Source organism: Nicotiana tabacum, chromosome 2 (assembly GCF_000715075.1).
Source record: "Nicotiana tabacum cultivar K326 chromosome 2, ASM71507v2, whole genome shotgun sequence".
Taxonomy (NCBI): domain Eukaryota; kingdom Viridiplantae; phylum Streptophyta; class Magnoliopsida; order Solanales; family Solanaceae; genus Nicotiana; species Nicotiana tabacum.
Genome location: NC_134081.1, coordinates 79,606,037 through 79,629,688, shown reverse-complemented (window position 1 = coordinate 79,629,688; position 23,652 = coordinate 79,606,037).

Genomic DNA, 23,652 nt, shown 5'->3' with positions numbered 1-23,652 from the left:
AATAATTTATGACTTGCGGGGAAGGTTGGTTCGGGATTTGGAAGTGTTTGAGGTGAAACCGGAACACTTGATTCCTTAAGTTGGCCTTAAAGTTCTAAGTTTGACTTCGGTCAACATTTTAAGAAAACGACCCCGGAATAGAATTTTGATGATTCCAACAGCTCCGTATGGTGATTTTGGACTTAGGAGCATGATCGAAATTGTGTTTGGAAGTCCGTAGTGAAATTAGGCTTGAAATGGCTAAAATAGGAATTTAAAGTTTGAAAGTTTGACCGGGGAGTTGACTTTTTGATACCGGAGTCGGAATTCAGTTCCAAAAATTTTCATAGCTCCGTTACGTAATTTATGACTTGTGTGTAAAATTTGAGGTCAATCGGAGTTGATTTGATAGGTTCCGACATTGAATGTAGAAGTTGAAAACTCTTAGTTTCATTAAGCTTGAATTGGGGTATGATTCATGATTTTAGCGTTGTTTGATGTGATTTAGAGGTTTGACTAAGTTCGTATGATGTTTTAGGACTTGTTGGTATATTTGGTTGAGGTCCCGAGGGCCTCGGGTGAGTTTCGGATGGTTAACGGATCAAAAGTTGGACTTAAAAAGCTGCTGCAATTTTCTCTTCTGCTGCATTTTCTGGGATGTGACCGAGCCTCAGATCGAGCCCCAGATATCGAGCCTCAGATCGAGCGCCAGATATCGAGCCTCAGATCGAGGTCTGAGTTGAAGCCAGGGACGAGGCTCAGTATCACAGCCTCGATCGAAGGCAAGGCTCGAGGGCATGATCGAAGGTAATGCTCGAGGGCTAGGATCGAGATCCATGCTCGATGCCCTGATCGAAGGTCCATCTCAAGGGCCAGGATTGAGATCCAAGATCGAGGGTCACAATCGAAGGTTCAAGATCGATGCCATGATTGAGGCTATGATCGAAGGCCTAACCTCGATACCCTGATCGAAGCCGAGATCGAAGGTAAGGCTCGATGGCATGATCGAAGGTATGTCTCGAGGGCTAGGATCGAGGCCCAACCCTCGATGCCCTGATCGAAGGCACATGTTCGATGCCGTGATCGAGGCCCAGTTCCGAAGTGCTGGGCAGTGTTATAAAAAGAAGGCATTCGTCCCATTTTGCCATTTTTGACGAACTTGAGCTTGAGCAGAGACGACTTTTGGCATATTTTCAAGGAAAAAACATTGGGGTAAGTGATTCTAACTCGGATTTGGTCTATATATACAAGTATATCATTGTTTTCACAATCTAATTAGTGTTTTGAGATTGAAATTTGGAAAAATCTAGAAATCTCATAGAAACGAAATTTTGAGATTTCGGTATCGATTCGGAGTCGAATTTGAGTGAAACTAGTATGGTTGGACTCGTAATTGAATGGGTTGTCGGATTTCATAACTTTCGTCGGATTCCGATATGTGGGTCCCGCGGGCGAATTTTTAATTAATTTCGGGATTTTTATTAAAAATGTAGTATTTCCTTATAGAAGTTATTCCCAACAATTTTTAGTGATTGTACTGAATTATTTTGGCTAGATTCGAGCCAGACAGAGTTGGATAATCGTGGAAAAGGCAAAATCTTGGATTAAATTGGAGCAAGACGAGCTAAGTCTCTTGTCTAATCTTGTGAGGGGGAAATTACCTCATAGGTGATTAAGATTAAATAATTATTGCTAATTGTGGGGGCTACGTACGCACGAGGTGACGAGAGTCCGTGCGTAGCTACTATTAATGCTAAAGTCCGGGTAGTTTAGGACTCAAAGCATGTATTACTTGTGTAAATTGTATTCTTTGATTAATTAATATTAATTGATATATATGAATATATATTGTGAATTATTTGATAAAGATATTAAAGGATGAAAATCTTATAGGCTTGATTTCTATTTAAATCAATTAATTGTCAAAAGAAATTGTTCTCCTCTCAAATTTATTATATAATAAATATACTCTCCTTCCGGAGGTACATAAAAATGTCCTCCTTTCTTGTGGAGCGGGCCGAACGCCTCGGCAGGATAGATACATCTATGGAGCGCGCCGCACGTCCCTCGGCAGTGTACACGACACTCTGGATCGGGCCGTACGTCCTCGGCAGAAATCGTGCTTAATAATAATAATAATAATAATAATTACACAATGCTTTAATAATTTATTTCAACTTGTAAAGCTAATTAGTAAATCGGAAAATCTTTGGAATTTAATGAATTATTATTCTTGCTTGTTAAGGAATTAATTGTTACTCCTGTAAATGAGATTTAATTGATAAATTGGAATTTATTTGAATTAAAGGAATTTAATTAATATATTGAAAATTGATACATTTGAAGGAATTTGATTATTTTCGCTGATTAAATAAATTCTGTAAATCGCATTGATTTAAATATCCTAGTTTTATTTCAATTGTTATTGACCTATAGTGAGTGTCAAAGTCGGTCATCTCGTCTCTACCACTTTGAGATTAGGCTTGATACTTACTGGGTACACGTTGTTTACGTACTCGTACTACATTTTCTGCACTTTTTGTGCAAGATCTGAGACAGGTACTAGTGGAGGACCTATCATCACATACCCACGTCATCCAGAGGCATAGTGGTGAGCTGCCTTTCTGAGCCGCTCTGCAGCTACCAGTGTCTCTTCTGATATTTATATTCTGTCTATTTTATTTCAGACAGTATTTGGAGTTTTTGTATAATCTACTAGATGCTCATTCACTTGTGACACCAGGTCTTGGCACACACATTGGTAGAGTTTGGGTTTATATTTTCTTGGTTTTAAATTTTATCAATGTATGCTTAATTTATTAGTTGGCTTGCCTAGCTGTAGTGTTGGGCGCCATCACGACCTACAGGTGAAATTGGGTCGTGACAACATGGTATCAGAGCACTAGGTTCACGTAGGTCTCACAAGTTATGAGCAGACCTAATAGAGTCTTGCGGATCGGTACGGAGACGTCTGTATTTATCTTCGAGAGGCTATATGGTGTTAGGAAGCTACCTTTCTTCATATTCTATAGTGCAATTGATGTAGTACTAAATATCCTTCTCTTATTCTCTCACAGATGGTGAGAACACACTCTAATGATATTCCAGACCAGGGAAGAGCTACTCCCCTAGTTGCTAGAGGCCGAGGCAGAGGCCGAGGGAGGGCTCCAGCCCGTGGTAGAGGGCGAGGACGTCCCAGGACTATTCCGGTGATGCCGCCAGTGGATCCAGTAGAGAATACCATTATTGAAGAGCAGGGTGAGGTGCCTGTGGCAGAGCCAGCTCCGATGGACTTCATATCTGCACCGGGATTTCAGGATGTTATGGGTCGTATACTGTGATTCATGGATAATATGACTCAGGCCGGTTTATTTCCAGCAGACCCAACCACATCTCAGGCGGGCGGGGGAGCACAGACCCCTACTGCGCAGGCTCATGGACAGGCAGCTGCTGTATATCAGACCCATGGTGCATTACCCGTGGGTGGAGTCCAGCCAGTGGCGCCAGCTACACTTGAGCCCAGGCCGGCTGTAGCCGCCGATCCTCAGAAACTATTGGACAGATGGACTAGACTACATCCTCCTGTCTTCGGGGGTGAGCGACATGAGGATCCACAGGATTTCATTGATTGTTGCAAGGATAGACTGTACAACATGAAGATATTGGAATCCCATGGGGTTGATTTCGCTACTTTTCAGCTAGAGGGTAGAGCCCGTAGATGGTGGCAGTCTTTTGCTCTTGGCATACCAGCAGATTCTCCTCCCATGACTTGGGACAGGTTCACCCGCATCTTCTTGGACATGTATATTCCACCCTCCCAGAGGGAAGAGTTGCGGTTTCAGTTTGAGCAGCTCCAGCAGGGTCAGATGTTAGTGACCGATTATGAGGCAAGGTTTTCTGAATTATCTCGCCATGCACTAATGATACTCCCTACTGAGCGGAGAGAGTGCGAAGGTTTGTAGCCGGTTTACATACTGGTATTGAGGCTACTATGGCTCGAGAGGTTGAGATGGGTACTTCTTATGAGCAAGTTGTGGAGATAGCCCGGAGGATTGAGGGTGTACGTTAGCGGAGCCGAGAGCAGATTTTGAGAGATAAGCGGTTCGGGTACTCTGGAGAGTTCAGAGGTGCTCCATCCGGGGGCAGAGGTCAGTTCGTGAAGGGACAGTCCAGCAGACCCCCATATCCAGCACCACCACCTCCTCGAGGTGCTCCAGTGCGACCTTATCTCAGTGCTATCCCAGAGAGTTCTTACCGCCCACCAGCTATTCAGGGTCCTCCCAGTGGGTATTCAGGTCCCCAGGGCCAAACACTTAGTCAGCAGCCCATCGCACCGAAGAGTTGTCACGAGTGCGGGGATCCCAGTCACATGTGCAGGTTTTGCCCCAGGCTTCGAGGTAGACCAGTACAGCAGGGTCAGCAGCCTATGCTTACCGGACCAGTTGCTCCACCAGTAGTCCGACCACCCAGAGGTGGAGGACATGTGGGAAGGGGTCGTCCTAGAGGAGGAGGTCAGCCAGGCGGAGGCCAGCCAGTTGGCGCTCCAGCTCAGTTCTATGCTTTTCTGGCTAGACCAGATGCAGAGGCCTCAGATGCCGTGATTACAGGTATTATTTCTGTTTGTGGCAAAGATGCCTCAGTATTATTTGATCCAGGATCTACGTATTCCTATGTTTTATCTCTATTTTCTCTATTCCTGGGTGTTTCTCGTGAGTCCTTGAGTACTCCTGTTTATGTGTCCACTCCTGTGGGCGATTCTATTGTGGTGAACCGGATCTACCGGTCCTGTATTATTACATTCTGTGGTTATGAAACTAGAGCAGATCTCCTATTGCTTGAGATGACCGATTTTGAAATTATTCTGGGTATGGACTGGTTGTCTCCATATCATGCTATTCTAGACTGTCATGCCAAGACTGTTACCTTGGCTATTCCAGCATTGCCTAAGCTGGAGTGGAAGGGTTCGCCTGTTAGTTCATTTAATCGAGTTATTTCTTTTATAAAGGCTCAACACATGGTTGAGAAGGGTTGTTTGGCTTATCTAGCCTATGTTTGGGATACTACTGCAGAGACTCCTGCTATTGATTCAGTGCCTGTAGTTTGGAAGTTCCCCGATGTATTTCCGTCAGATCTTCCAGGTATGCCACCTGATCGTGATATTGATTTCTGTATTAACTTGGCTTCAGATACCCAGCCTATATCTATCCCACCGTATCGTATGGCTCTGAAAGAATTGAAAGAACAGCTTGAAGAGTTACTAGCCAAAGGGTTTGTCAGACCGAGTGTATCGCCTTAGGGTGCACCAGTATTGTTTGTGAAAAAGAAGGATGGAACAATGCGGATGTGTATTGATTATCGCCAATTGAACAAAGTCACTATTAAGAACAAGTACCCGTTGCCGCGTATTGATGATCTATTTGACCAGTTGCAGGGTGCTAGGGTATTCTCTAAGATCGACTTGAGGTCGGGGTACCATCAGTTGAAGATTCGGGATTCGGATGTTCCGAAGACTGCTTTCCGTACTAGATATGGTCATTATGAGTTTCTGGTAATGTCTTTTGGTTTAACTAATGCACCGGCAACATTTATGGATCTGATGAACAAGATATTCAGGCCATATATTGATTCATTTGTCATTGTCTTCATTGATGACATTTTGATCTACTCTCGTAGTAAGGAGGAGCATGAGCAGCATATGAGAGTGGTGCTTCAGACATTGCGGGAACAAAAGCTATATGACAAGTTCTCTAAATGTGAGTTTTGGGTAGAGTTTGTAGCATTTTTGGGACATATCATATCGGGCGAAGGTATTAAAGTTGATCCCAAAAAGATTGAGGCAGTTCAGAATTGGTATCGTCCCACTTCGGCGACGGAGATCAGGAGTTTTCTGGGTTTGGCAGGTTATTATCGTCGGTTCGTGGAAGGTTTTTCATCTATTGCAGCACCTTTGACCAAATTAACCCAGAAGGGTGCTCCATTCCGATGGTGCGATGATTGTGAGGTGAGCTTTCAGAAGCTCAAGACATCATTGACTACAACACCAGTGTTAGTGTTGCCTTCTGGTTCGGGGATGTATACAGTGTATTACAATGCTTCGCGCGTTGGCTTGGGTTGTGTATTGATGCAGGAAGGGCAAGTTATTGTATATGCTTCACGTCAGCTGAAGCCCCATGAAAAGAATTATCTGGTACATGATTTGGAGTTAGCTGCGATTGTTCACGCTCTTAAGATTTGGAGGCATTATCTTTATGGGGTGTCTTGCGAAGTTTACACTGATCATCGCAGTTCGCAGCATTTGTTCAAGCAGAAGGATCTAAATTTGAGGCAGCGCAGATGGCTGGAGTTACTAAAAGATTATGATATTACTAAATTGTATCATCCGGGCAAAGCAAATGTGGTTCCAGATGCCTTAAGCAGAAAGGCGGAGAGTATGGGTAGTTTGGCTTTCATTTCAGCAGAGGAAAGACCATTAGCCTCAGATATTCAGTCTTTGGCTAACAGACTTGTGAGGCTGGATATTTCAGAGCCCAGTCGAGTTCTTGCATGTGTTGTGGCCCGGTCTTCACTATTTGAACAGATCAAGGCTCGCCAGTATGATAACCCACACCTGGTGGTTCTTCGTGAAACGGTACTACGAGGTGATACCAAGGAAGTTACTATTAGAGCGGATGGTGTTTTGCGACTCCAAGATCAGCGGTGTGTTCCTAATGTGGATGAACTGAGGAAAATGATCCTAGAACAGGCACACAGTTCTCGATATTCTATTCATCCAGGTGCTAGTAAGATGTATCGTGACTTGAGGCAACATTATTGGTGGCGACGAATGAAAAAGGACATAGTTAAGTATGTAGCTCGGTGTCTAAATTGCCAGCAAGTTAAATATGAGCACCAGAGGCCAGGTGGCCTACTCCAACAGATGACCATACCAGAGTGGAAATGGGAACGAATTACTATGGATTTTGTAGTTGGGTTGCCGCGGACCTTGAGGAAGTTTGATGCAGTCTGGGTGATTGTTGACAGGTTGACCAAGTCGGCACATTTTATTCCTGTTGTGACTACGTATACTTTAGAGAGGTTGGCCCAGATTTATATTCAGGAGATAGTTCGGTTGCACGGTGTGCCAATTTCCATCATATCAGATAGAGGCCCTCAATTTACTTCACATTTTTGGAGAGTAGTACAGAGTGAGTTAGGGACCCGTGTAGAGCTCAGCACAGCTTTTCATCCGCAGACCGATGGACAGTGAGAGAGGACAATTCAGATTTTGGAGGATATGCTCAAAGCATGTGTGATTGACTTTGGAGGTCAGTGGGATCATTTCCTGCCTTTGGCCGAGTTTGCTTATAATAACAGTTACCATTCCAGCATCGAGATGGCTCCGTTTGAGGCTTTATATGGTCGGCGATGTCGTTCACCTATCGGATGGTTTGAGCCAGGTGAGGCTAAGTTATATGGTACTAATTTGGTAAGGGATGCCTTGGAAAAGGTAAAGTTAATTCAGGAGCGACTTCGTACAGCACAGTCCAGACAAAAGAGTTACGCGGATCAGAAAGCGCGTGATATATCATTTATGGTAGGTGAAAAAGTTCTCTTGAAGGTTTCGCCGATGAAGGGAATTATGAGATTCGAGAAGAAGGGCAAGTTGAGCCCAAGGTTTATAGGCCCATTTGAGGTGTTGAAACGAGTTGGGGAGGTTGCTTATGAGCTTGCCTTGCCTCCCAGCCTATCGGGAGTTCATCCGGTTTTTCACGTATCTATGCTCCGGAAGTATCATGCCGACCTATCACATGTGTTAGACTTCAGCACAGTTCAGCTAGATAATAGCTTGGGTTATGAAGAGGAGCCAATTGCCATTGTTGATAAACAGGTTCGCCAGTTGAGATCCAAGAGGATTTCTGCAGTAAAAGTCCAGTGGAGGGGCCAACCAGTCGAAGAAGCGACTTGGGAGACCGAGGAAGACATGCGGAGCAGATATCCACACTTATTCAGCACTCCAGGTACAATTCTAAACCCGTTCGAGGACGAACGTTTGTTTAAGAGGTGGAGAATGTAATGACCCAACCGGTCATTTTAACTTTTAGAACCCCGATCCTTAAAACAAAACTTTCCGTGGGTGCTTGGAATGATTTATGACTTGCGGGGATGGTTGGTTCGGGATTTGGAAGTGTTTGAGGTGAAACCGGAACACTTGATTCCTTAAGTTGGCCTTAAAGTTCTAAGTTTGATTTCGGTCAACATTTTGAGAAAACGACCCCGGAATAGAATTTTGATGATTCCAAAAGCTCCGTATGGTGATTTTGGAATTAGGAGCATGATCGGAATTGTGTTTGGAAGTCCGTAGTGAAATTAGGCTTGAAATGGCTAAAATAGGAATTTAAAGTTTGAAAGTTTGACCGGGGAGTTGACTTTTTGATACCGGAGTCGGAATTCAGTTCCAAAAATTTTCATAGCTCCGTTACGTAATTTATGACTTGTGTGTAAAATTTGAGGTCAATCGGAGTTGATTTGATAGGTTCCGACATTGAATGTAGAAGTTGAAAACTCTTAGTTTCATTAAGCTTGAATTGGGGTATGATTCATGGTTTTAGCGTTGTTTGATGTGATTTAGAGGTTCGACTAAGTTCGTATGATGTTTTAGGACTTGTTGGTATATTTGGTTGAGGTCCCGAGGGCCTCGGGTGAGTTTCGGATGGTTAACGGATCAAAAGTTGGACTTAAAAAGCTGCTGCAATTTTCTCTTCTGCTGCATTTTCTGGGATGTGACCGAACCTCATATCGAGCCCCAGATATCGAGCCTCAGATCGAGCCCCAGATATCGAGCCTCAGATCGAGCCCCAGATATCGAGCCTCAGATCGAGGCCTGGGTCGAAGCTAGGGACGAGGCTCAGTATCAAAGCCTCGATCAAAGGAAAGGCTCGAGGGCATGATCAAAGGTAATGCGCGAGGGCTAGGATCGAGACCCATGCTCGATGCCCTGATCGAAGGTCCATCTCGAGGGCCAGGATTGAGACCCAAGATCGAGGGTCACAATCGAAGGTTCAAGCTCGATGCCATGATTGAGGCTATGATCGAAGGCCTAACCTCGATACCCTGATCGAAGCCGAGATCGAAGGTAAGGCTCGATGGCATGATCGAAGGTATGGCTCGAGGGCTACGATCGAGGCCCAACCCTCGATGCCCTGATTGAAGGCACATGTTCGATGCCGCGATCGAGGCCATGTTCGAGGCCCAGTTCCGAAGTGCTGGGCAGTGTTATAAAAAGAGGGCATTCGTCCCATTTTGCCATTTTTGACGAACTTGAGCTTGAGCAGAGACGACTTTTGGTAGATTTTCAAGGGAAAAACATTGGGGTAAGTGATTCTAACTCGGATTTGGTCTATATATACAAGTATATCATTGTTTTCACAATCTAATTAGTGTTTTGAGATTGAAATTTGAAAAAATTTAGAAATCTCATAGAAACGAAATTTTGAGATTTCGGTATCGATTCGGAGTCGGATTTGAGTGAAACTGGTATGGTTGGACTCATAATTTAATGGGTTGTCGGATTTTAATGGGCCCCGCGAGCAAATTTTTAATTAATTTCGGGATTTTTATTAAAAATATAGTATTTCCTTATAGAAGTTATTCCCAGACGGAGTTGGATAATCGTGAAAAAGGCCTTATAGTGGATTAAATTGGAGCAAGACGAGGTAAGTCTCTTGTCTAATCTTGTGAGGGGGAAATTACCTCATAGGTGATTAAGATTAAATAATTATTGCTAATTGTGGGGGCTACGTACGCACGAGGTGACGAGAGTCTGTGCGTAGCTACTATTAATGCTAAAGTCCGGGTAGTTTAGGACTCAAAGCAGGTATTACTTGTGTAAATTGTATTCTTTGATTAATTAATATTAATTGATATATATGAATATATTGTGATTTGTTTGATAAAGATATTAAAGGATGGAAATCTCATAGGCTTGATTTCTATTTAAATCAATTAATTGTCAAAAGAAATTATTCTCCTCCCAAATTTATCTTATAATAAACATACTGTCCTTCCGGAGGCACATAAGAAAATGTCCTCCTTTCTTGTGGAGCGGGCCGAACGCCTCGGCAGGATAGATGCATCTATGGATCGCGCCGCACGTCCCTCGGCAGTGTACACGACACTCTGGATCGGGCCGTACGTCCTCGGCAGAAATCGTGCTTAATAATAATAATTACACGATACTTTAAATTTATTTCAGCTTTAGAAGCTATTTAATAAATTGGAAAATCCTTGGAATTTAATGAATTATTATTCTTGCTTGTTTATGGAATTTATTGTTACTCTTGTAAATGAGATTTAAATTGATAAATTAAAAATTATTTTAATTGAAGGAATTTAATTAATATATTGAGAATTGTTACATTTGAAGGAATTTGATTATCTTTGCTGATTAAACAAATTATTGTAAATTCTGTAAATCATGATGATTTAAGTATTCTAGTTTTATTATAGTTATTGTTATTGACCTATAGTGAGTGTCAAAGTCGGTCATCTCGTCTCTACCACTTTGAGATTAGGCTTGATACTTACTGGGTACACGTTGTTTACGTACTCATACTACACTTGCTGCACTTTTTGTGCAGGATCTGAGACAGGTACTAGTGGAGGACCTATCATCACATACCCACGTCATCCCGAGGCATAGTGGTGAGCTGCCTTTCTGAGCCGTTCTGCAGCTACCAGTGTCTCTTCTTATATTTATATTCTGTCTATTTCATTTCAGACAGTATTTAGAGTTTTGTATAATCTATTAAATGCTCATGCACTTGTGACACCGGGTCTTGGCACACACATTGGTAGAATTTGGTATTTTATTATTTTCTTGGAATAAAAGTTTAACCAATGTACGTTTGATTTATTAGTTGGCTTGCCTAGCTGTGGTGTTGGGTGCCATCACGACCTATAGGTGAAATTGGGTCGTGACATTTTAACTTTTAGAACCGTTCCCTAAAATAAAACTTTCTGTAGGTGCTTGTAATGATTTATGACTTGCGGGGATGGTTGGTTCGGGATTTGGAAGTGTTTGAGGTGAAACTGGAACACTTGGTTCCTTAAGTTGGCCTTAAAGTGCTAAGTTTGACTTCGGTCAACATTTTGAGAAAACGACCCCGGTATAGAACTTTGATGATTCCAACAGCTCCGTATGGTGATTTTGGACTTAGGAGCGTGATCGGAATTTTATTTGGAAGTCCGTAGTGAAATTAGGCTTGAAATGGCTAAAATAGGAATTTAAAGTTTGAAAGTTTGACCGGGGAGTTGACTTTTTGATACCAGAGTCGGAATCCAGTTCTGAAAATTTTTATAGCTCCATTATGTAATTTATGACTTTTGTGTAAAATTTGAGGTCAATCGGAGTTGATTTGATAGGTTGCGACATTGAATGTAGAAGTTGAAAACTCTTAGTTTCATTAATCTTGAATTGGGGTATGATTCATGGTTTTAGCATTGTTTGATGTGATTTAGAGGTTTTACTAAGTTCGTATGATGTTTTAGGACTTGTTGGTATATTTGGTTGAGGTCCCGAGGGCCTCGGGTGAGTTTCGGATGGTTAACGGATCAAAAATTAGACTTAAAAGCTGCTGTAGTGTTTCCTCTTCTGTTGGATATTCTGAGTTGATATCGAGCCCAGGGTTGAGGAGGCTCAGGCTCGAGCTTGAGATCGAAGCCACGATCGAAGGTCCAGCTCGAGGACATGATCAAAAGTAAGGCTCGAGGGCTAGGATCGAGACCCATGCTCGATGCCCTGATCGAAGGCCCAACCTCGATGCCCTGATCGTGGGCCCATGCTCGATGCCCTGATCGAAGGCACATGCTTGATGCCCTGATCGAAGGCCAAGCCTCGATGTCCTGATCGAAGGCCCAACCTCGATGCCCTGATCGAGGCCATGACCGATGTAATTGTCACGACCCCAAATTCCCTCCATAGGATGTCGTGATGGCACTAGTCTCTAAGACTAGGTAAGCCTATCAATGAGGAATAATAATAAATATCTGAAATAATTAAACAACAATTCAAACAATTTCAACTCCCAAAACCCGGTAGAAATAAGTCACAAGTTTCTAAGAATTTATTCTTAATGTCTCTATATGTCAAGGTCTAGATAAAATATAAGGAAGCAACATAAAATGATAGAAGGGGACTCCGGAGTCTGCGGACGCTGGCAGATATACCTTGAAGTTTCCATGGCAGGTAACTCAATGACGTCTAGGCTGGTAAAATGTACCTGGATCTGCACAAAAAGATGTGCAGAAGCGTAGTATGAGTACACCACAGCGGTACCCAGTAAGTGCCAAGCCTAACCTCGGTAGAGTAGTGACGAGGTCAGGTGAGGCCCTACTGGAATATAATAATGGCATGGTAAAATATTTATCAATGTAGTAAAATAAAATGACATTGGAAATGAATCAAATAGTATGTCACATCTAATGACATCAAATAATTACAAATAATATCTCGTGGAATCAAAACAGAATTTTCTTCAACTTTATGAAAATCACAACAATTAATCGAAAGCAACTATGGCCATAAATCAATATCAACAAGGGCACTCCCGAGGTACCGCCTCGTAGTCCCAAATCATAAATAAATTCACAATATCTCATTTCCTTATATCACCGCGGGAGCCTTCACAATTTATTTAAAGAAAATATTTTTCCCGAAATAGCATCCCGCGTTTTAGCCACCCTTATCACACCGCATGACTTCTAGTAGTCACCCCTACTAGCCACGCGTATCAAGCCACCCTTATCTCACCGCATGCGTTTCAACACCCAGACCTTATACCACCGCATGCGTATCAATATCACAATATATCACAATTTGCACCTCAAGTGCTCAAATAATTTAACTTGCCAAAATAATTCAACAACAATATTTTTCCACAATAAAGAGCTCACGGCTCATGCCAAAATAAATCATCAATAATAGTTTGCCACAATAAAGAGTTCACGGCTCATGCCAAAATAAATCATCAATAATAGTTTTCCACAATAAAGAGCTCACAACTCATGTCAAAATAATTCATCAATAATATTCTTCCACAATAAAGAGCTCACGGCTCCCTCACAATGAGTATAAAAATATTCAGGAGCAAATAATTTAGGAAAATAATATTTCAAAATCTTTACTACGTTGCTTCAATATCAAGTTTAAAAATGTCAAATACTTCATATTAATAATATTTAATTTAAAGAAAATCAACATTCAAATAATGCACAGAATAAAAGAAACCAAGTTTCAACTAAACAGGTAAAATAATTAGTAAGAAAAGATCAAACAAATTTGAAGTATATATCTCACATCAATGATGAAGAATAAACAAGATAAAATAATTTAATAAATGCGCAACAGTGATCTACACAATTTAAAAATATAATCTTTCGCAATTTAACCCGTGTACACACTCGTCACCTCGTGCACACGACTTTCAACACATTTCAATAATCACATCAATACCAATCCTAGGGGAAATTTCCCCCACACAAGGTTAGACAAGTCACTTACCTCGACTTGCTCCAATTTAACCAAGTATTATGCTTTTTCCTCGATTTTCCGACTCCGATCGACTCGTATCTAGTCATAATTAATTCGATACAGTCAACAAAAATTATAGTAATCAATTTCATAAGAAAATATTACATTTTCATTAAAATCCGAAATTAGCTCAAAATTTGCCCGTGGGGCCCACATCTCGGAATCCGGCGAAACTTATAAAATCCGATAACCCATTCAATTACGAGTCCACCCATACCAATTTTACCAAAATCCGATAACAACTCGACCTCCAAATCTTAAATTTTCGTTTTTGGAAGATTTTGCAAAATTTTTAATTTTTCTTCCATAAATTCACGGATTCATGATGTAATTGAGTATGGAATCATGAAATATAATCAATATAGGATAAGGAACACTTACCCCAATGTTTTCCCGTGAAAATCGTCCAAAAATCGCCCAAAAACCGTGCTCCAAAAATTCAAAACGAAATGAATGAAATGAGCATTTTTGGTCCTTAAGTTTCTGCCAATCCGTCACTAAAAGTCCATTTTTCGTCACTAAAAGTCTACCGGAAATAGCTCTACCAGTCTTACTTCAATTGATCATAACTTTATGTACAAATGTGCAAATGATAAATGGTTTAACTTTCTGGAAACTAGAATCCACCGACTACAACTTTCATGTTTTGCAATTATTTCGATTCCTTATATATTGCGAGATATAAGCTCCCAATATTGGCTACATGCATCAGAATTTCTGGCCAAATTTCTAGCGAAACTGCTCTACCAGCCTTCTTTCAATCCATCATAACTTTCTGTACAAATGTCCAAATAATGCATAGTTTAGCTTTCTGGAACCTATAATCCAACGACTACAACTTTCATGTTTTGTACATTTTCTGATTCCTTATGCATTGCGAGATATAAGCTTCCAAACTTGGCTCCACGCACGGAATTTCTGCAACAGAAATTTCTGCAAACAGAAATTTCCAGCACTTTGTCCGAAATCCATTCCGTTTACCTTCCGAAATCCACCCGAGACCCTCGGGACCTTAAACAATTATTCCAACATGTCCCAAAATACCATACGAACTTAGTCGAGGCTTCAAACTACATCAAACAACATCAAAACGACGAATCGCACCTCAAATCAAAATCAATGAACTTTGAACTTTCAAATTCCATATCTTGTGTCGAAACACATCAAATCAATTCGGAATGACTTCAAATTTTGCACACAAGTCATAAATGACATAACTGAGCCATGAAGACTTTCAGAATCGGATTTCGACCCCGATATCAAAAAGTCAACCTCTCGGTCAAACTTCCCAAAAATTCAACTTTCGGCATTTCAAGCCTAATTCTACTACGGACTTCCAAATAAAATTCCAATCACGCTCCTAAGTCCAAAATCACCATACGGAGCTGTTGGAATCATCCAAATTCTATTCCGGGGTCATTTGCACATAATTTGACATCCGGTCACTATTTGAACTTAAACTTTTAATTTTTCATTAAAATTCCATATCTCGGGCTAGGAACCTCGGAATTTGATTCCGGACATAGGCCTAAGTCCCAAATCACGATACGGACCTACCAAAATTATCAAAATACTGATCTGAATCCGTTTGCTCAAAATGTTGACCAAAGTCAACTCAGTTGAGTTTTAAAGCTCTAATTCACATTTTAATCCATTTTTCACCTGAAAACTTTCCGAAAAATTTTATGGACTGCACACGCAAGTCGAGGAAGGATAAATAATGATTTTTGAGGTCTTAGAACATAGAATTAATTATTAAATTTAAAGATGACATTTTGGGTCATCACAGTAATGACCTAACCGGTCATTTTAACTTTTAGAACCCCGTTCCCTAAAATAAAATTTTCGTGGGTGCTTGTAATGATTTATGACTTGCGGGGATAGTTGGTTCAGGATTTGAAAGTGTTTGAGGTGAAACCGGAACACTTGATTCCTTAAGTTGGCCTTAAAGTTCTAAGTTTGACTTCGGTCAACATTTTGAGAAAACGACCCCGGAATAGAATTTTGATGATTCCAAAAGCTCCGTATGGTGATTTTGGACTTAGGAACGTGATCGGAATTGTGTTTGGAAGTCCGTAGTGAAATTAGGCTTGAAATGGCTAAAATAGGAATTTAAAGTTTGAAAGTTTGACCGGGGAGTTGAATTTTTGATACCGGAGTCGGAATTCAGTTCCGAAAATTTTCATAGCTCCGTTATGTAATTTATGACTTTTGTGTAAAATTTGAGGTCAATCGGAGTTGATTTGATAGGTTCCGACATTGAATGTAGAAGTTGAAAACTCTTAGTTTCATTAAGCTTGAATTGGGGTATGATTCATGGTTTTATCATTGTTTGATGTGATTTAGCGGTTTTACTAAGTTCGTATGATGTTTTAGGACTTGTTGGTATATTTGGTTGAGGTCCCGAGGGCCTCGGGTGAGTTTCGGATGGTTAACGGATCAAAAATTGGACTTAAAAGCTGCTACACTGTTTCCTCTTCTGTTGGATATTTTGAGTTGATATCGAGCCCAGGGTTGACGAGGCTCAGGCTCGAGCTTGAGATCGAAGCCACGATCGAAGGTCCTGCTCGAGGACATGATCGAAAGTAAGGCTCGAGGGCTAGGATCGAGACCCATGCTTGATGCCCTGATCGAAGGCCCAACCTCGATGCCCTGATCGTGGGCCCATGCTCGATGCCCTGATCGAAGGCACATGCTCGATCCTCTGATCGAAGGCAAAGCCTCGATGTCCTGATCGAAGGCCCAACCTCGATGCCCTGATCGAGGCCATGACCGATGTAATGACCTAACCGGTCATTTTAACTTTTAGAACCTCGTTCCCTAAAATAAAACTTTCCGTGGGTGCTTGTAATGATTTATGACTTGCGGGGATGGTTGGTTCGGGATTTGGAAGTGTTTAAGGTGAAGCCAGAACACTTGATTCCTTAAGTTGGCCTTAAAGTTCTAAGTTTGACTTCGGTCAACATTTTGAGAAAATGACCCCGGAATAGAATTTTGATGATTCCAACAGCTCCGTATGGTGATTTTGGACTTAGGAGCGTGATCGGAATTGTGTTTGGAAGTCCGTAGTGAAATTAGGCTTTAAATGGCTAAAATAGGAATTTAAAGTTTGAAAGGTTGACCGGGGAGTTGACTTTTTGATACCGGAGTCGGAATTCAGTTCCGAAAATTTTCATAGCTCCGTTACGTAATTTATGACTTGTGTGTAAAATTTGAGGTCAATCGGAGTTGATTTGATAGGTTCCGACATTGAATGTAGAAGTTGAAAACTCTTAGTTTCATTAAGCTTGAATTGGGGTATGATTCATGGTTTTAGCATTGTTTGATGTGATTTAGAGGTTCGACTAAGTTCGTATGATGTGTTAGGACTTGTTGGTATATTTGGTTGAGGTCCCGAGGGCCTCGGGTGAGTTTCGGATGGTTAACGGATCAAAAGTTGGACTTAAAAAGCTGCTGCAATTTTCTCTTCTGCTGCATTTTCTGGGATGTGACCGAGCCTCAGATCGAGCCCCAGATATCGAGCCTCAGATCGAGCCCCAGATATCGAGACTCAGGTCGAGCCCCAAATACCGAGCCTCGGATCGAGCCCCAGATATCGAGCCCACGATCGAGGCCTGAGTCGAAGTCAGGGACGAGGCTCAGTATCGAAGCCTCGATCGAAGGCAAGGCTCGAGGGCATGATCGAGGGTAAGGCTCGAAGGCTCAAGCTCGATGCAATGATTGAGGCTATGATCGAAGGTTCAAGCTCGATGCCATGATTGAGGCTATGATCGAAGGCCTAACCTCGATACCCTGATCGAAGCCGAGATCGAAGGTAAGGCTCGATGGCATGATCGAAGGTATGGCTCGAAGGGCTAGGATCGAGGCCCAACCCTCGATGCCCTGATCGAAGGCACATGTTCGATGCCGCGATCGAGGCCCTGTTCGAGGCCCAGTTCCGAAGTGCTGGGCAGTGTTATAAAAAGAGGGCATTCGTCCCATTTTGCTATTTTTGACGAACTTGAGCTTGAGCAGAGACGACTTTTGGCAGATTTTCAAGGGAAAAACATTGGGGTAAGTGATTCTAACTCGGATTTGATCAATATACAAGAATATATCATTGTTTGCACAATTTAATTAGTGTTTTGAGATTGAAATTTGGAAAAGTTTAGAGATCTCATAGAAACAAAATTTTTAGATTTTGGTATCGATTCGGAGTCGGATTTGAGTGAAGCTAGTATGGTTGGACTCGTAATTGAATGGGTTGTCGGATTTCATAACTTTCGTCGGATTCCGAGATGTAGGCCCCGCAGGCGAATTTTTAATTAATTTCGGGATTTTTATTAAAAATGTAGTATTTCCTTATAGAAGTTATTCCCTACAATTTTTTAGTGATTGTACTGAATTATTTTGGCTAGATTCGAGCCAGACAGAGTTGGATAATCGTGGAAAAGGCAAAATCTTGGATTAAATTGGAGCAAGACAAGGTAAGTCTCTTGTCTAATCTTGTGAGGGGGAAATTACCTCATAGGTGATTAAGATTAAATAATTGTTGCTAATTGTGGGGGCTACGTACGCACGAGGTGACGAGAGTCCGTGCGTAGCTACTATTAATGCTAAAGTCCGGGTAGTTTAGGACTCAAAGCATGTATTACTTGTGTAAATTGTATTCTTTGATTAATTAATATTAATTGATATATATGAATATATATTGTGAATTGTTTGATAAAGATATTAAAGGATGAAAATCTCATAGGCTTGATTTCTATTTAAATCAATTAATTGTCAAAAGAAATTGTTCTCCTCCCAAATTTATCATATAATAAATATACTCTCCTTCTTGAGGTACATAAAAATGTCCTCCTTTCTTGTGGAGCGGGCCGAACGCTTCGGCAGGATATATGCATCTATGGAGCGCGCCGCACGTCCCTCGGCAGTGTACACGACACTCTGGATCGGGCCGTACGTCCTCGGCAGAAATCATGCTTAATAATAATAATAATTACACGATACTTTAATAATTTATTTCAGCTTGTAAAGCTAATTATTAAATCGGAAAATCTTTGAAATTTAATGAATTATTATTCTTTCTTGTTAAGGAATTAATTGTTACTCCTGTAAATGAGATTTAATTGATAAATTGGAATTTATTTGAATTAAAGGAATTTAATTAATATATTGAAAATTGATACATTTGAAGGAAGTTGATTATTTTCGCTGATTAAATAAATTCTGTAAATTACATTGATTTAAATATCCTAGTTTTATTTCAATTGTTATTGACCTATAGTGAGTGTCAAAGTCGGCCATCTTGTCTCTACCACTTTGAGATTAGGCTTGATACTTACTGGGTACACGTTGTTTACGTACTCATACTACACTTGCTACAGGATCTGAGACAGGTACTAGTGGAGGACCTATCATCACATACCCACGTCATCCAGAGGCATAGTGGTGAGCTGCCTTTCTGAGCCGTTCTGCAGCTACCAGTGTCTCTTCTTCTGATATTTATATTCTGTCTATTTTATTTCAGACAGTATTTGGAGTTTTTGTATAATCTACTAGATGCTCATTCACTTGTGACACCGGGTCTTGGCACACACATTGGTAGAGTTTGGGTTTATATTTTCTTGGTTTTAAATTTTATCAATGTATGCTTAATTTATTAGTTGGCCTGCCTAGCTGTAGTGTTGGGCGCCATCACGACCTACAGGTGAAATTGGGTCGTGACAACATGGTATCAGAGCACTAGGTTCACGTAGGTCTCACAAGTTATGAGCAGACCTAATAGAGTCTTGCGGATCGGTACGGAGACGTCTGTACTTATCTTCGAGAGGCTATATGGTGTTAGGAAGCTACCTTTCTTCATATTCTATCGTGCAATTGATGTAGTACTAAATATCCTTCTCTTATTCTCTCACAGATGGTGAGAACACGCTCTAATGATATTCCAGACCAGGGAAGAGCTACTCCCCTAGTTGCTAGAGGCCGAGGCAGAGGCCGAGGGAGGGCTCCAGCCCGTGGTTGAGGGCGAGGACGTCCCAGGACTATTCCGGTTATGCCACAAGTGGATCCAGTAGAGAATACCATTATTGAGGAGCAGGGTGAGGTGCCTGTGGCATAGCCAGCTCCGGTGGACTTCACATCTGTACCGGGATTTCAGGATGTTATAGGTCGTATACTACGATTCATGGATAATATGACTCAGGCCGGTTTATTTCCGGCAGACCCAGCCACATCTCAGGCGGGCGGGGGAGCACAGACCCCTACTGCGCAGGCTCATGGACAGGCAGCTGTTGTATATCAGACCCAGGGTGCATTACCCGTGGGTGGAGTCCAACCAGTGGCAGCAGCTACACCTGAGCCCAGGCCGGCTGTATCCGCCGATCCTCAGAAACTATTGGACAGATGGACTAGACTACATCCTCCTGTCTTCGGGGGTGAGCGACATGAGGATCCACAGGATTTCATTGATCGTTGCAAGGATAGACTGTACAACATGAGGATATTGGAATCCCATGGGGTTGATTTCGCTACTTTTCAGCTAGAGGGTAGAGCCCGTAGATGGTGGCAGTCTTATGCTCTTGGCAGACCAGCAGATTCTCCTCCCATGACTTGGGACAGGTTCACCCGCATCTTCTTGGACAGGTATATTCCACCCTCCCAGAGGGAAGAGTTGCGGTTTCAGTTTGAGCAGCTCCAGCAGGGTCAGATGTCAGTGACCGATTATGAGGCGAGGTTTTCTGAATTATCTCGCCATGCACTAATGATACTCCCTACTGAGGCGGAGAGAGTGCGAAGGTTTGTAGCCGGTTTACATACTGGTATTCAGGCTACTATGGCTCGAGAGGTTGAGATGGGTACTTCTTATGAGCGAGTTGTGGAGATAGCTCGGAGGATTGAGGGTGTACGTCAGCGGAGCCGAGAGCAGATTATGAGAGATAAGTGGTTGAGGTACTCTGGAGAGTTCAGAGGTGCTCCGTCCGGGGGCAGAGGTCAGTTCGTGAGGGGACAGTCCAGCAGACCCCCATATCCAGTACCACCACCTCCTCGAGGTGCTCCAGTGCGACCTTATCTCAGTGCTATACCAGAGAGTTCTTACCGCCCACCAGCTATTTAGGGTCCTCCCAGTGGGTATTCAGGTCCCCAGGGCCAGACACTTAGTCAGCAGCCCATCGCACCGAAGAGTTGTTACGAGTGCGGGAATCTCAGTCACATGCGGAGGTTTTGCCCCAGGCTTCGAGGTAGACCAGTATAGCAGGGCCAGCAGCCTATGCTTACCGGACCAGTTGCTCCACCAGTAGTCCGACCACCCAGAGGTGGAGGACAGGTGGGAAGGGGCCGTCCTAGAGGTGGAGGTCAGCCAGGCGGAGGCCAGCCAGTTGGCGCTCTAGCTCGGTTTTATGCTTTTCCGGCTAGACCAGATGCGGAGGCCCCAGATGCCGTGATTACAGGTATTATTTCTATTTGTGGCAAAGGTTCCTCAGTATTATTTGATCCGGGATCTACGTATTCATATGTGTCATCTCTATTTGCTCCATTCTTGGGCGTTTCTCGTGAGTCCTTGAGTACTCCTGTTTATGTGTCCACTCCTGTAGGCGATTCTGTTGTTGTGGACCGGATCTACCGGTCCTGTATTATTACATTCTGTGGTTATGAAACTAGAGCAGATCTCCTATTGCTTGAGATGACCGATTTTGAAATTATTCTGGGTATGGACTGGTTGTCTCCATATCATGCTATTCTATACTGTCATGCCAAGACTGTTACCTTGGCTATTCCAGCATTGCCTAAGCTGGAGTGGAAGTGTTCGCCTGTCAGTTCATTTAATCGAGTTATTTCTTTTATAAAGGCTCAACACATGGTTGAGAAGGGTTGTTTGGCTTATCTAGCCTATGTTCAGGATATTACTGCAGAGACTCCTGCTATTGATTCAGTGCCTGTAATTCGGGAGTTCCCCGATGTATTTCCGTCAGATCTTCCAGGTATGCCACCTGATCGTGATATTGATTTCTGTATTGACTTGGCTTCAGATACCCAGCCTATATCTATCCCACCGTATCGTATGGCTCCGAAAGAATTGAAAGAACAGCTTGAAGAGTTACTAGCCAAAGGGTTTGTCAGACAAAGTGTATCGCCTTGGGGTGCACCAGTATTGTTTGTGAAAAAGAAGGATGGAACAATGCGGATGTGTATTGATTATCGCCAATTGAACAAAGTCTCTATTAAGAACAAGTACCCATTGCCGCGTATTGATGATCTATTTGACCAGTTGCAGGGTGCTAGGGTATTCTCTAAGATCGACTTGAGGTCGGGGTACCATCAGTTGAAGATTCAGGATTCGGATGTTCCGAAGACTGCTTTCCGTACTAGATATGGTCATTATGAGTTTCTAGTAATGTCTTTTGGTTTAACTAATGCACCGGAAGCATTATTGGATCTGATGAACAGGGTATTCAGGCCATATATTGACTCATTTGTCATTGTCTTCATTGATGACATTTTGATCTACTCTCGTAGTAAGGAGGAGCATGAGCAGCATATGAGAGTGGTGCTTCAGACATTGTGGGAACAAAAGCTATATGCTAAGTTCTCTAAATGTGAGTTTTGGCTAGAGTCTGTAGCATTTTTGGGACATATCGTATCGGGCGAAGGTATTAAAGTTGATCCCAAAAAGATTGAGGCAGTTCAGAATTGGCATCGTCCCACTTTGGCGACGGAGATCAGGAGTTTTCTAGGTTTGACAGGTTATTATCGTCGGTTCGTGGAAGGTTTTTCATCTATTGCAGCACCTTTGACCAAATTAACCCAGAAGGGTGCTCCATTCCGATGGTCCGATGATTGTGAGGTGAGCTTTCAGAAGCTCAAGACATCATTGACTACAACACCAGTTTTAGTGTTGCCTTCTGGTTCGGGGATGTATACAGTGTATTGCGACGCTTCGCGCATTGGCTTGGGTTGTGTATTGATGCAGGAAGGGCAAGTTATTACATATGCTTCATGTCAGCTGAAGCCCCATGAAAAGAACTATCTGGTACATGATTTGGAGTTAGCTGCGATTGTTCACGCTCTTAAGATTTGGAGGCATTATCTTTATGGGGTGTCTTGTGAAGTTTACACTGATCATCGCAGTTTGCAGTATTTGTTCAAGCAGAGGGATCTAAATTTGAGGCAGCGCAGATGGCTGGAGTTACTAAATGATTATGATATTACTATCTTGTATCATCCGGGCAAAGCAAATGTGGTTGCATATGCCTTAAGCAGAAAGGCGGAGAGTATGGGTAGTTTGGCTTTCATTTCAGCAGAGGAAAGACCATTAGCCTAAGATATTCAGTCTTTGGCTAACAGACTTGTGAGGCTGGATATTTCAGAGCCCAGCCGAGTTCTTGCATGTGTTGTGGCCCGGTTTTCACTATTTGAACAGATCAAGGCTCGCCAATATGATGACCCACACCTGATGGTTCTTCGTGAAACGGTACTACGAGGTGATACCAAGAAAGTTACTATTAGAGCGGATGGTGTTCTGCGACTCCAGGATCGTCTGTGTGTTCCTAATGTGGATGAACTGAGGAAAAAGATCCTAGAAGAGGCACACAGTTCTCGATATTCTATTCATCCAGGTGCTACTAAGATGTATCGTGACTTGAGGCAACATTATTGGTGACGACGAATGAAAAAGGACATAGTTGAGTATGTAGCTCGGTGTCTAAATTGTTTAAATATGAGCACCAGAGGCCAGGTGGCCTACTCCAACAGATGACCATACCAGAGTGGAAATGGGAACGAATTACTATGGATTTTGTAGTTGGGTTGCCGCGGACCTTGAGGAAGTTTGATGCAGTTTGGGTGATTGTTGACAGGTTGACCAAGTCGGCACATTTTATTCCTGTTGTGACTACGTATACTTCAGAGAGGTTGGCCCAGATTTATATTCAGGAGATAGTTCGGTTGCACGGTGTGCCAATTTCCATCATATCAGATAGAGGCCCTCAGTTTACTTCACATTTCTGGAGAGCAGTACAAAGTCAGTTAGGGACCCGTGTAGAGCTCAGCACAGCCTTTCATCTGCAGACCGATGGACAGTTAGAGAGGGCAATTCAGATTTTGGAGGATATGCTCAGAGCATG